The sequence below is a fragment of the Balaenoptera borealis genome (assembly GCF_965194805.1).
Source record: "Balaenoptera borealis genome assembly, chromosome: 1".
NCBI classification, from domain to species: Eukaryota; Metazoa; Chordata; class Mammalia; order Artiodactyla; family Balaenopteridae; genus Balaenoptera; species Balaenoptera borealis.
Window position 1 is genome coordinate 154,464,430 of NC_138860.1, and position 13,615 is coordinate 154,478,044.

The 13,615-nt window shown below is 38.8% G+C and overlaps 1 pseudogene across 1 annotated transcript; it reads left to right on the forward strand.

The window, feature by feature from the left end:
• Positions 1–600: 600 nt before the first annotated feature.
• LOC309620401 (selection and upkeep of intraepithelial T-cells protein 1-like) lies at positions 601–13,324 on the forward strand (annotated as a pseudogene). The gene is made up of 2 exons: positions 601–968; positions 2,550–13,324. The product of its transcript is annotated as a selection and upkeep of intraepithelial T-cells protein 1-like (transcript).
• The last annotated feature ends 291 nt before the right edge of the window (positions 13,325–13,615 follow it).

Below are 13,615 nucleotides of genomic sequence, written 5' to 3' on the forward strand. Positions count from 1 at the left end.
ATATAACTGATACACTTTGCTGTACACCTGAAACTCATACAAAATCCTAAATCAACTATACTCCAATAAAATTTAAAAAAATAAAAATAAAAAAGCCCTACCCAGAAATAAATTTTTGAGTTTTAAAGGGAGGAAAAGAGAAATCTATCAGATGTCAGGGTCAGTGTGGAGTTTTTCAGTCGAAATAAAAATGGTTGGTGGTTGGCCTGAGGTTAAGAGAAAAGGCAAGAGTAATGATCACACATATTTTTTAGAGAAGACTTTATTTGCCTGTACAAATCAGTCAGTCTACATTATTTGATTAGGCACTTAGTGAGTGCAGAGATCTTTATTAAGGACTGAGCCTGATGGAATATCCCTCTTTTAACTGGTCTCTTCTTTATTTTCTTGAAATTTCTGTCTTAATCCTATTTAAAGAGAATCAAATGAAAGGGAAATTTTGGGAGTCTCTGGAAAGATACTAAAAAGGTAAGGCAGTCCTATAGGTGGTATTTGGAAGGAATACTAAGAACCCGTTGATACCTAGAAAGCTAGGAACTCATCATGTACATATATGAATCAAATACACAGTGACTCCTGGTTCATACTCTCACCTTTTGGTTACTGTCTTCCTTCACAGAGCAGTTCACAGTGAATGGCATACAGGGGCCAATCTTGGCTCCATTAGGTGGAAAAGTTGAGTTCAGTAGCCAGCTGTCCCCACCACAGAGTGCAGAACACATGGAAATACGCTGGTTCTGGAACCACTACACAAAACCTGTTCACCTGTACTAGAATGGTAAAGACTTGTATGGAGAAACCATCTCCAAGTATGTGGAGTGGACAGAGCTCCTGAAAAGAAGCCACTGGAGAGGGTAAGGTGACCCTCAGGATCCTTAATGTGAATGCTGCTGCTGATGGGTGGTACCACTGTTTCTTCAAAGATGGTGATTTCTGTGATGAGGCCATCAGAGAAGTGAAGGTCACAGGCAAGGATGGATCCCTCTGAGGCTTCTATGCATCCACGATTCTCAATCCATCTGAGGCTGAGTATTAGGAATATTCTTAGTGTTTCTGACCATCTCGTAGTACAGGGTTTGGTTAGCAAGTTCAAATTCATGCATTTAGTCTTTAAGTGGGGAAGAGTGTAGGATTAAGAATGCAAGTTGTGTCTGTGCACATATTACCTTTATCAGCAAGAACTGTCTGTTTTCCCATGTCCATGTGCACTGTTAGATCTTTAAAGTATCAACAGAATCCTTTCAGGATTTGTTACTATTTTTTTCAATTATTTTTGACATCACTTTAGTAAAACTTGACTCTATAAACCACCTAAATCTTTACAACTGTCTCCTTAATGATCATTCTTATTCCCATTTCTCCCTGACTCAATTTGCTGACTACTTAGTTCTTAAATCTAGTTCAAAAAGCCTTCATCTATATTCTTCTGTGTCCTCCAATATCACCTCAGTCTTAGTTTTCTGAATAACAAAGAAATGGTGGCAAGATGGAGGACTTGAAGTAAACTGAAAGGCTTCCAAATGTGAGGGCACAAGGTAGGGTCCTAGGCCCATTCACATTTAACATTTTCATTGGCTATTGTGACGCTCATCTGTATTTCCTAGAGCTAAGCTATCCAATATGATAGCCACTAGTCACATGTGGCTACTTAAATTTATATTTAAATTAAATAAAATTAAAGTTTAAAGTAAAAAATTAAATAAAATTGAAAATTTAGTTCTTTAGTCTCACTGACCACATCTTGATCTTAGCCAAAAGGCCAAGAAGGGATCACTGACGACATCTTGGGTGCTAAAGTCTCACGTTGTAAAAAGCTACTGATTGGACAGCACAGATAGGGAATATTTCCATCATTGCAGAAATTTTTATCAGACAGAGCTGCTCTAGAGTAACTCCTTAAATCTCTACTCATTCTTTCTTTGCCCACGCATTAGACAATTCTTAACATCCCCAGCAATATACTGAAAATTTTCAAAAACTTGTTTATTTTCTTTAAACTGATATATACTGCTTTATTTTGATAATAGTAGTGCGTTACCTGTTTTAATCAAAGAGCACATAAATTAAAGTTTCAATTAAAGTTGCAAACTTGCCTTTATGCTATTTACTGCTTATTAATAAATTACGGTAGCTCATATGTGACTAATGATGAAGATACAAGAAAAAATGTTACACTATAATTTCTATGAGGACTAAGATCTTGATTGTTTTTGTTCATCATTATGTCCATGGACCTAGCCCTGTCTCCTAGATTTAGTAAATAATCAATAAATATTTTTGACTGACTAAGTGAATAAATGAAACAAACAGGCATTTCCTGTCCTGACTTTTTAGGACCAGGTTGTTAATTTGGATATCATAACCCTTCAGTCTGGCTTAGCCTTTTTCCCTTTTGATTAGCTTGTAGAAGCAATCAGAGTCCCACAGTGTTTGACTATCAGTATACCTAAGGGCATAAGGTTTAAAGTAGAAGAAGGGGGCTTTTCTTTCTCTCTTATGTTTCCCCATCCTTTCACCTAAATATTGTTTTCCCCTTTCTTTCCAACCAGCTACAAGCCTGGAAACGCAGGTTCCTGTGCATCCTCCTAATACCAAAGGTCCTTTGGTGGAGTGTAATTCAAGAGGTTGGTTCCCGCAACGTCAAATGGAATGGAGAGACAGCAGAGGAGAGATCATTCTACCTTCATCAAAATTCCACTCACAGGATACTGACAAATCGTTCAACCTGAAGATGACCCCTCTTCTAAGATGGAGCTCCTATGGGAATGTCACTTGCTACCTTCGAAACCTGTAACTGGTCAAGAGGAAGGAACAAGCATTGTCCTATCAGGTGAGATCTGTGTGTTTGTTCTTCAAATGATGGCCATTGTCATCAAATTTATAAACTAAAGAGCAAAATTAATATACTTTCTTCACTTGGTTTTTAGGATATTATATTCTATTGGCTTTGTTCACCATCTTGCTTGTCTTCTTTCTTATTCTCTTCTGCTACTTCATCTTTTTCACTCCGCCTTCTTGATATATGAGTTTCCCAGGGCATAGTCTTTGAGTCTTTTTTCTCTATTGTGACTTAATTCTATCTCATGGCTTTACATAAAATCAATATGATAAGAATGCCTCGAATGATATCTTCTACCCAGACCTCTCTCCCAAACTCTAGTCTCATCTCTAAACTCGACATCTCAGTGTGGAAGTCTAGTAAATATTCGGAATCAAACAGATCAAAAACTAAACTCTTAATCACCTGTCAACTTGTGTGATTTACTGCCTTCCCAGTCACACTTCTTATTTTTATTTTCTCAGAAAAAAATCCTTGAAGTCATCCTTGACTCCCATCTTTCTCTTATATTCTATATCACACGTGTCAAGAGATAATACTAGCTTTACCTTTAAAATATACCCAGAGTCTCACCACTTCTTACCACCTTTGCTGCCCTCCAAGTCTGAGACACCATCACCCATGGTCTGAACATTGGCAATAGCAACTGAAAAGTTCTCCCTACTTCTCTTGTCCACTATGGTATATTCTCAACACATGGATAGGAGGATCCATTTAAAACATGAGATATATGTCACCCTCTGTTCAAGACCCTGCAATTGTTCCCCATTTTATTCAAAGTAAAATGCCCCACAATGTCCTGCAATATCTCTGCCCCCGTTACCTATCTGACCTCATCCCCTAATGTTCTCTGTGTCTCCTCTGGTCTAGTCACACAGAACTCCTTACTGTTCCCCAACCATGACAGAACAGCTCCTGCCTGGGGTCTTTGCTCCAGTTGTTCCCTCTTCCCAGAATGCTATAATTCCAATAAATTACCTATCTCCTTCAAATCTATACTCAAGTCTCACCTTATAAGTAAGGACCACTTTGACAAACCAACTTGAAAAAATGCAACCTTTACCACCCCCTCCACCTGGCATTTCCTATCACCTTACCCTCTTTTAATTTTTCTTTTTTATATAGTAGCATCACCTTTTAACCTGCTATGTAACATTTATTATGTTTATTGTCACTTATCTATCTCCCTTTCTAAAACATGAAGATAGAGATCTTTGTTGTAATATACCCCAGTTTCTTCAAATATTGCATGGCACATAGTAGGTAAGCAATAAATATTCAATACATGAATGATTGAAATAAAATAAAATGAGTGCCTTGGAAACTGCTAAGTAAATGTACATGTATTAGTATTTGTATATGTCCGTGAAATTAATGTTGGACAGATGCTGAGAGGGGTATCCCAATTCAAGATTATTATAATAGGAATAAGTCTCCAACAGGTTTAGCAGTTTACTACTTTTAGAACATTTTTGTGTTTATTTCTCTGGGCAGAAAGACATCAGATTCCCAAACAAAATGATAGGTGTCTATGCCCAGTATGTGCAAACCAGTAAACCAAAGCAGATGCTTGTTCACATGAATAGGAAAGGAGGAAAGCTTGTGTAAATGTATGTCTCAATGTATTCAAGAAGAATAATGCCAGACCCAGTGAATACACTGGAGAATTCAGAACTGTGCATATATTGGTTGCTTAGACAAAAGGACGGAAGGACTGAGTTGGTCTGAGGCTTAGAAGGAAGAACCCAGCTCTGCCTTAGGGAGAACATGAGACAGAATGGATGGGAAGAATTGGGGTGAGCAGCCTTCATTCACCTTTGCTCCAGTCCCAAACTAATCACACTTGGCTCAGTCCCACTCCAGACCCTTTGTCACTTTTCACTCACCCAATTATAACTACCTCCCCAAACTGGCTTAGGTCTAATATCCCACTGTCATGGGGTCTTGAATGCTTTGGATGAATCTATTTCTGATTAACTGTTTCCATGGAATACAATTTGGATACTGATTCTGGTCATAATTCTGGTTCTGCTGCCGACATTTATCATGGTGTCTAGTGTCGATTTATATTACAGATTACAAGGTAAGTGGGTTTGAAGGGCAGGAGATATAAAGTGGGGGTGGGAGAGCTAAAGCTGCCTGACCCTTGATTCCCAAGCCCATCTACCTCAGGAAGTTCTAAACTCTCTGGACAAATGTTAGACATATGCCCTTCATCATTCCTTGGTCCTAGATATTCTTCTTTAGCCGCGGAGCTTCTGACAATGCTGTTTATCTGAAAGCCTGGACTTTCTTGTACCTCAGTCAAATTGAAATCCTTTTTTTTTTTCCTGTATGGTGATAGCTTTCCAAACAAACTGGGAGATCTTTTTAACATTTAGCATTTAACATGTAACACAGTTTACACATATTTCTTACTTGACTCCTTAAATGGTCCAATGACCCTGTCAGGGGCAGGAAATAAAGTGCTAATTACACAGGGCAGAAACAGTGGAGCAGAGGTCACTTAATGGTCCACGGCATCAGGAAAATAGAACATGCAGGGAGAGTTACACCAGGTGGCCTACCCTTCCTAGGGAGAAAGTTTTCATCCATCTCAACTATGTTGTATTGGGGGAAATGGACTTGGAGGATTTGGGGGAAAATTTAAAGACACAATAAAATAGCTGTTTGATTTGAGGGTGTGCTCAATTTTAAAAGCTTCAAATGCACAGATCCTTTCTGGTATAGCTCTATCTTTCAAGATTACATTCTTCTGAGGTCTCTTTCTGCCTGAAAACCTGGACTTCCACAAAGACTCTCTCTTTGGTAGGTCAATGTTCTGCATGTTCTCCAGGAGCACAGCTGAGAGGAACCACAGTTCACAGTCTCTTGTATGTTCCAGAGCAGGTACCAAATACTGTCTGCTTATTACCTGACACACAGGTGAGCAAGACTCCTCCCGGGTCCCTTGGTGTATGGTGCTGTGTCCCACAAATCCTATAGAGGTACTTCTGTTTATGCATGGATGCCACATTTTTGTTGTTGATGGGGAGATAAAAATGAGGGCTATCTTATGCCACCATGATGCTCATGAGACTTTGTATCCCATATTTTAAACACTAAGTTAGACTGTGCATAATACTCTCCAGCAGAGGACTGGGCACGACCTGTGGTAGTAAGCACTCCCGTCATAGACTGTTTTCATGGAAAGGCTATATAGCCAAGTGACACCACGACATGTGCTAAATAAGATTTTAAACAAAATGCTGTCTAACCACCCTTCCACTGATGAAATTCTTACTTCCAGAGCTCTTATGATCTCTTAGGCAGTTCAGAGGTCTCCAGACCTATCCTACTCCGGCCTATTTTGAACCTAGACAGTACAAGGACTAGTGCATAACTTTGTCTCATCCTCCAAATGAGGCACGTTGATTGATGGACTAGATAGAGAAAAAGAAAGATAAGTTGCTTTTCTCTGGGTCTGTTTAGGCTTAGCCCAAAACTGGTCCCATCCTAGAAACAGCTCTGCTTATTGTCTCAGTGACAAACAGCTTTAGACCTAAGCCTTTAGATCCTTGGGATCCTCTAGTCCTAAGCCTTAGCTATATTTTTTTTCCCTTGGTCCTATTCTAAATAAATACAAAGGGATGGCATTAAAATATAACTCTTGCTTTCTTGGTGCATTTCCCCCAGTGCAAAGTGTCTCCACATCAATAACTGATGATTATCTCTTTTTTCCTTCAGATTGCTCCTGCAATGTGATACCTCCTTGGTCAGTGGGCACACCGGTAGTCTTGACTTCAATATGTGTGACTGTCTTCCTCATTATCTATTTGCATCACAAAAAAAGAGGTATGTGGGACCAGAAAGATGAGAACTTCATGAAAGTATCTCCTTTCCCAAGTGTTTAGTAGCTGGCAAAACATTTAGCTGAAGAAGAGTAACAGGCTATTTATAAGAAAGCCTGAGCTTCTTGTACCTCAAATATTTGTTTGAATTACATGAACAATAAACTTTTGGATCTCTTGTCATTGAGTTTGGATTCCAGCCCCTAGAATTTATGGACTTAATGATACAAACTGCTGATGCTTCTCCTCCATAGCAAAATAATATATTTCTTTCACTGTGATAACTATATTTTTGCCAAAAATCCAGCCATCATTTCACGTAATAAAATATGCCAATTCTTCCTGTACTTGAATCTTAGAGGAGATAATAATTCAGTATATCTTAAACTTTTGGGGTCATAGATTATTTTAGAGACTGGTGCAAAGTAAAAAAGTCCTCTTCTCAAAATAATTCATATGTCCACAGATATTTCGCTTAAGTTTATGGTCTGTATGGACAACTGAAACTGATCCTTCTCCTCTTTGACTCTCTTTGAGGGTGAAATTGAAAAGGCAATTGTGCAAGTTTGAGGATAGCTGAACCCAACATATTTTAAAATTTGTCATCAGCTCTATCTTTGAGGTCCCCATGGAAATTATGTATACATGTCAATGATCAGCAAGGTAAGGTAATTTTTTTTATTATAGCTGGAGCTGTAGCTATAGCCTAAAATCACAATGCGGAAGTCACAAAGTAGCGCTGAACAATTCAGAGGATTTTATTTATTAATATTCTCCTATGAAATAAAGACAAAATACCCTAAACCAGACCAGACTGAAAGTGCTTTTATATTTTACTCTAAGAAAGTCCATACCTGAGTCTTTCTTATTAACCATGTTAACAGACTAAATGCCGTATCCATCAATGTTGGAGGAAAGGATCAAGATGCTATGATAATAGCTAGTATATATTAAATATTTATTATGTGCAGTATGCATTTTATAAGATTAATATATTTAATTTTCAGTGAATTAGATTTTATCTGTGATAAAATCTGGTACACAAAGAAGTTGAATAGCTATTCACACAGTTAAGTGATGGTGGTGCCAGGACCCCAGCCAGGCACTTAGACTCCTTAGCCTTCTGTTTCAACAACTGTAGTGTACTGTTCCTCTATGAAAAGACTAAAAATAAAGTAAAAAAAAAAAGAGATATTTAGTCATAGCAGCCTTGTGAAAAGGAATTTATCATTACAGGGAAATATAGCCTGGGCATTTAGCGACTTATGAGGCTTCCATTAGATATAACTGAAAGCCCCAAGAATAGGCTGCAGGTCACTGTCACTGTTGAAGCAGACCTGGAATCCTTAAGAATGAATCTGGGAATTAAAATTTTATTTTTGCTTGCTCTACCTTGAGGACCTAAAATTGAGTCATTGATCACAGAGGCCTCCACCCACACTGCTCACAACTCCTGGTAATTATGCAGGTAACACCCATCCACTAACCTCTTTTATAATTGCTACTGAACTTTCTTCTCTTTACCTAAAATGGACTTCCCCCTGAAGGTACTGCTTCCTCTACAACTATCTCATTTAGCAGCCTTCTTCCCTATTTAGGCAATTTTCTGTTTGCTGTGCCTTTCTGGACTGATTTTCCTTCTTGAGGTTTATCAATTCAGAAATCTCTTTATCAATTCATTTAACAAATATGAATTGCCAGGAAATTCCACAAGCATTGTACATTTTAATTCTGCAAGAGATGCAGAAGACTCTCAATCTGCAAGAGATGTATACCATTTATTTCCAAGAATCAGTGCCAGACTAGAGTCAGACTTCTTGGCAATACTATTACCTGTGTGAACTTGGGAAAGTTATTTAAAGTCTCTGAACTGCAGTTTCCTCATCCTTAAAATATTGATGATAATGCCTACTTCATAAGGTTATTTTAGGTTAAATTAGTCAATACATCAAAGTCATTTAGCCTGGCTTCGCACATAGTACAAACAACACTAATGTATGATATTATTGTTACTATCATTACTATTAGCATAATCTAGGGATTCTGTCTCAATTCCTTCTCTGGTGTCTCATCTGCTACATGTGTTTGCCATCATCCTTCTCCCCTTTTCTCCTAAGCTTATGGCATGTCTTTCTTCACTCGCACCCCACCATCATCTTAACTTTCCTTCTAAGCATGGACAGCTCTAGCCATGCTTAGAAGCCATGCTTCCTAGCCATGTAGGAAGGAAAGAAAATTAAAAACTCAGCTTAGATTTAAACACACACACACACAATCCTCTGAATAAATACTCTTAGCATCTTTGTACTATCTTACTTCCAAGTTTTTCTTTCAATTTTGTTTTAAAGTATTTTCTATCCCTTATGGGAAGAGGCTTGAAGTTCTCCTAAATGTTAGTGTGAGAAAAATAGAGGTATGTGACCAAGAGAGAGACTTACAGACTCTCCACTCTCTGATCCTTATGCACACACTCCCAGGGCAATTTTGCTATTTTTAAAAATGTATGCTATTACCCTTATAAAAGGGATCTCTGATCTAGTTAAGGGCAGAGAATTTATATCAAATTATAGGGGAAAGTAGATATTAATTAGGTGAATGCTTTACCCTTCATTTGTACAGTCTAAGACCACATGGAATATATCATGTGGGCAACAACCTTGGTGACTTTTGAGTTTTCACTTCTCCAATGAGAATATTATCAATTATTTCAACTGTTATTTCAAGGACATGGACTTAAGACTCCTAACTTCGGCTTCCTCATCCTCACCACCTTGGTTGTCTTTCTCTACAAGGTAGTATGAATCAGTGAACAATCATGTCATTGAAACAAACTAGGGTTGATATAAGAAAGTAATTTTTAATAGACATAGCTGTCCAGTAATGAGACAGATACCCTAACTGTTGGCAATGGTTCTCCCATCACAAGACATATTAATCAGTATTATGAGTTAGGGGTGTTTTCCACTTTTATAATCATCCAGAAAACATACTTTACAAAAGACTTCTGCTCCAGATAAGAGGATGACTTTTGAGAATTGTAAGATCTCTTTCATCTCAGAGATTCTGTTCATCTTAGACTATTCTACTTCACCATACTCCTCAAGAGGTCTAGAATTCTTGAGGGGCTACAGCACCACATAAAGAAGATAAAGGTATAATGTGTCTATCTGTCCTTCAGACTCTGGCCAACCAGAGCAAGTGTCATGATGCTTGGGTGGAAGAATGGGTATCTGCCTCTTTGCAGCCTTCTTCCAGACTTAGGCCAAATGTACTCATCTCCAGGATCATCCACATAACCCAGCCTACTTCTCCTTCACCCTCACATAAGTCCAGAAGTATGGAGCAATAGGAATGTGAAAAATAAGTTTATTGGTCTGTAATTCAGTTCTCCTTTCCCTCTGTGACCCTTTTAATTCTTGCATCTCTTTCCAGTCCCCATTTCAGATCCACATTTCCAGTTGGATGTCATGTAGTTGGAAGATATGACTCTGATCCTGTGTGTTCTGATGGTCTTTATCACCATGGTCATTTCCTTTATTTCCTTTAGATTCAGAGGTAAATGGAATGGGAAGGGTGGTAACTCAGAAGGCATCTTTCTTCCAACTGATCTACAGGTACAGTCTCAGATTGTAGCCTTCTTGAGGCTCCTGGGGTTTCTACAAAAGTGACCTTTCCAGTCTTTGTGCCTTAATAACTGGGGAAAGAAACAAAGACCTGTAGATTTTCTGTTGATCTGTTAATGTGCAAAGCTCTTGGTGGATTTGATGTGAGAATAATACATTAGAGATTTTCTTGCCAGAATGTGTACTTTTCTAACATGATGTCTTTGGCACATGTAATGAAACTGCACATGTAATGAAGCTGGCCAAACCAGGATGATAATATTCTCAGGATAACTCTAAATTCAACTAAATATGATTATGGAGGAAAGAAAAAAGAAGTGAGGGGAGTACCCTGTTTATTAAAATAAAAAAAAAAAAAAAAGGTGATTTTGAGACCAGGTTTTACTCAGGCTAGAGAAGAAAGGTTGCTTAATGAAAAGAACATAGTTTTTGAATCCAGAGAGTTGGGTTTTTATCCTGACTTAACCATGCTGAGTGACCTTGGGTTAATGGCTTATCCCTTCTGATCTAGTTTTATTTCCTCCACGAAATGCAGAAGATAATTATGAGATTGTGAAGATTAGGAATTTTGATGTAAAAGGTCTAACATTGTGCCCGGTAAACACTCAATAAATATCACATGCACACACATGCATGCATATACCTGCACATACACACACATCAGGGAGACAATCAGAGGGGGAGAAGACCAGAAGTGGTCAGATTCTACCCCAGTGAAATCTGTCTATCTCTTCCTCTCTGCTTCTATATCTCTTGAAACATCTACCTCTACTGCCTCTCACTGTCTCTACCTGTTCTCTCAAAATCTCATAGAGGTATCAGCTGATATCACTGAAAGAAATGTACACAATACAGTTCCTTCCTAAAAAAGGAAAGGAAGAGAGAAAGAAAGAAGGAAAGAAAGGAAGGAGGGAAGGAAGGAAAGAAGGAAGGAAGGAGGGAAGGAAGGGAGGAAGGGAGGGAGGGAGGAGGGAGGGAAAGGAGGAAGACTTATGCCTTATAAGGGCTTTCTGATTGTAGCTGCCTTGAGGCTCCGGGGTTTCTACAAGTGCAGTATTAGTGCCTCAAACTCCAGTGACAGTCTCATTTCTGACTTCACACCTGTGATAGTTCTCTCAAGTAAAATTGGAAGGTCCAAGTGTTTCATCCAGAAACATTCAATACTGAGCTCTTTGTGAGGTTTAGATGTTTTCTTCTATTTTGATCTCAAAGGCAGAATTAAAAATTTAATATCATAGTTAATAATAATAATTTAATATTATAGAAACTTGTAGATGTCCACAAAGGCTGGACAGGAAGATTTATGAGCCTATGTTCACGGTAAGGCATGTGAACTAATGAAATCCCCTAACTAATTTGAAATCCCCTAACTAATGCCCAACGATGAAAGTCCTGGCTTTATTGTGCAGATATAATCTTCTTATGAAAAATGGAAGGAAATGTAGAATTAGTCACACGGGAAGAAAAATTTTAATTCTTGTGTTCCACCAGTAATCTACAATCCTAAAACGTTCCATTAAAAAATGTATGCAAGGTTATGCAAACATGTACTCTTAATTACTAGCAGACTTTTTCCCCCGAATACAATGCAAATCCATGATAAGTTATTATGGACAATACAGATAAATTATTTTTACTTAAACCAAAAAAAAGGCCTATAACCTAGAACCACAAAAATGGGTATTTGTTTTTTCATCTTTGCATCCATTGACTCTTGGCTTTCTCTGTACTACCTGTTGAGAGCTGCTAGATGTTGACGTGGCCAATTAGGACAACGAGCAAAACTAAAAGTAACAGTCAAGCTTTTATCCCCTTATTGTGGGCGTATAAGAGGCCAAAAAAGGAAAGTTGTGGTGGCTCCTCACAGTTCCATTTCCCCCATAGAACAGCACTGGGTAAGGGTCAGGTGACATGCAGCACAGGTGGGGGAAATTGTGTCTCACTATAAAGAACACTGAACAAAAGGCTCCTGCCATTTTATGGACCCAGGGGAGAGCGGATGGGGAGGAGAGACAGAGAAGGGCTAGAATGGAAAAATACTGAGTCAGAGTGGAGGAGAAGCTTTTAGTCAAGACACTGTCTCCCAATAAAAGAAGGTCTCAGAAGAGGCGACTAAAAAGCATCTCAGCTGAGGACCCCAAAAACGAGGCCTACAAAAGGAGGTACCTGGACTGGGAATGCAGGTATGCATATGAGCATGGCTGCTGGGGGCCGGAGACCTAGTCCTTGACTGCAGCTTCCTCCAGAAAGTGCAAGGCGTTGACTCTGCACCAAGTCTGGTGTGGGGAGGACAGCTTTCCCGCATGGGGTCTGCTATGCAAAGCCTTTGTAATTTCCTATGGTCAGACATAAGGAATCACACATGGGAATCTGGCCTGGAGTCAGACCCTCATTACCTCTCCAATGTGGAGAAACATTCCACCCTTTGAGATTAAACAAAGGCAAGGACAAGTCCATGATTCCTACAGTGCAGATTTATGCTTCTCATGCCTAGTTTCTGCCACTAAGGAAAACAACCCAATCAATATCTTTGCATCCAAAGGCACAGGTTAATGATACAAGGAAGAAGAAAGGAGCCTGTACCCAGTATTCATCCACTCAAAAGTAAGGTTTTAATTTCATTCTTTTACATGTAGCTGTACAGTTTTCCCAGCACCACTTATTGAAGAGGCTGTCTATTCTCCATTGTATATTCTTGCCTCCTTTATCAAAGATAAGGTGACCATATGTGTGTAGGTTTATCTCTGAGCTTTCTATCCTGTTCCATTGATCTATATTTCTGGTTTTGTGTCAGTACCATACTGTCTTGATTACTATAGCTTTGTAGTATAGTCTGAAGTCCAAGAGCCTGATTCCACCAGCTCTGTTTTTCTTTCTCAAGATTGCTTTGGCTATTCGGGGTCTTTTGTGTTTCCATACAAATTGTGCAATTTTTTCTTCTAATTCTGTGAAAAATGCCATTGGTAGTTTGATAGGGATTGCATTGAATCTGTAGATTACTTTGGGTAGTATAGTCATTTTCACAATGTTGATTCTTCCAATCCAAGAACATGGTATATCTCTCTATCTATTTGTATCATCTTTTTTTAAAATTAATTAATTAATTAATTTATTTATTTATTTATTTATTTATGGCTGTTTTGGGTCTTCGTTTCTGTGCGAGGGCTTTCTCTAGTTGCGACAAGTGGGGGCCACTCTTCATCACGGTGCACGGGCCTCTCACTATTGTGGCCTCTCTTGTCGCGGAGCACAGGCTCCAGATGCGCAGGCTCAGCAATCGTGGCTCACGGGCCTAGTCGCTCCACGGCATGTGGGATCTTCCC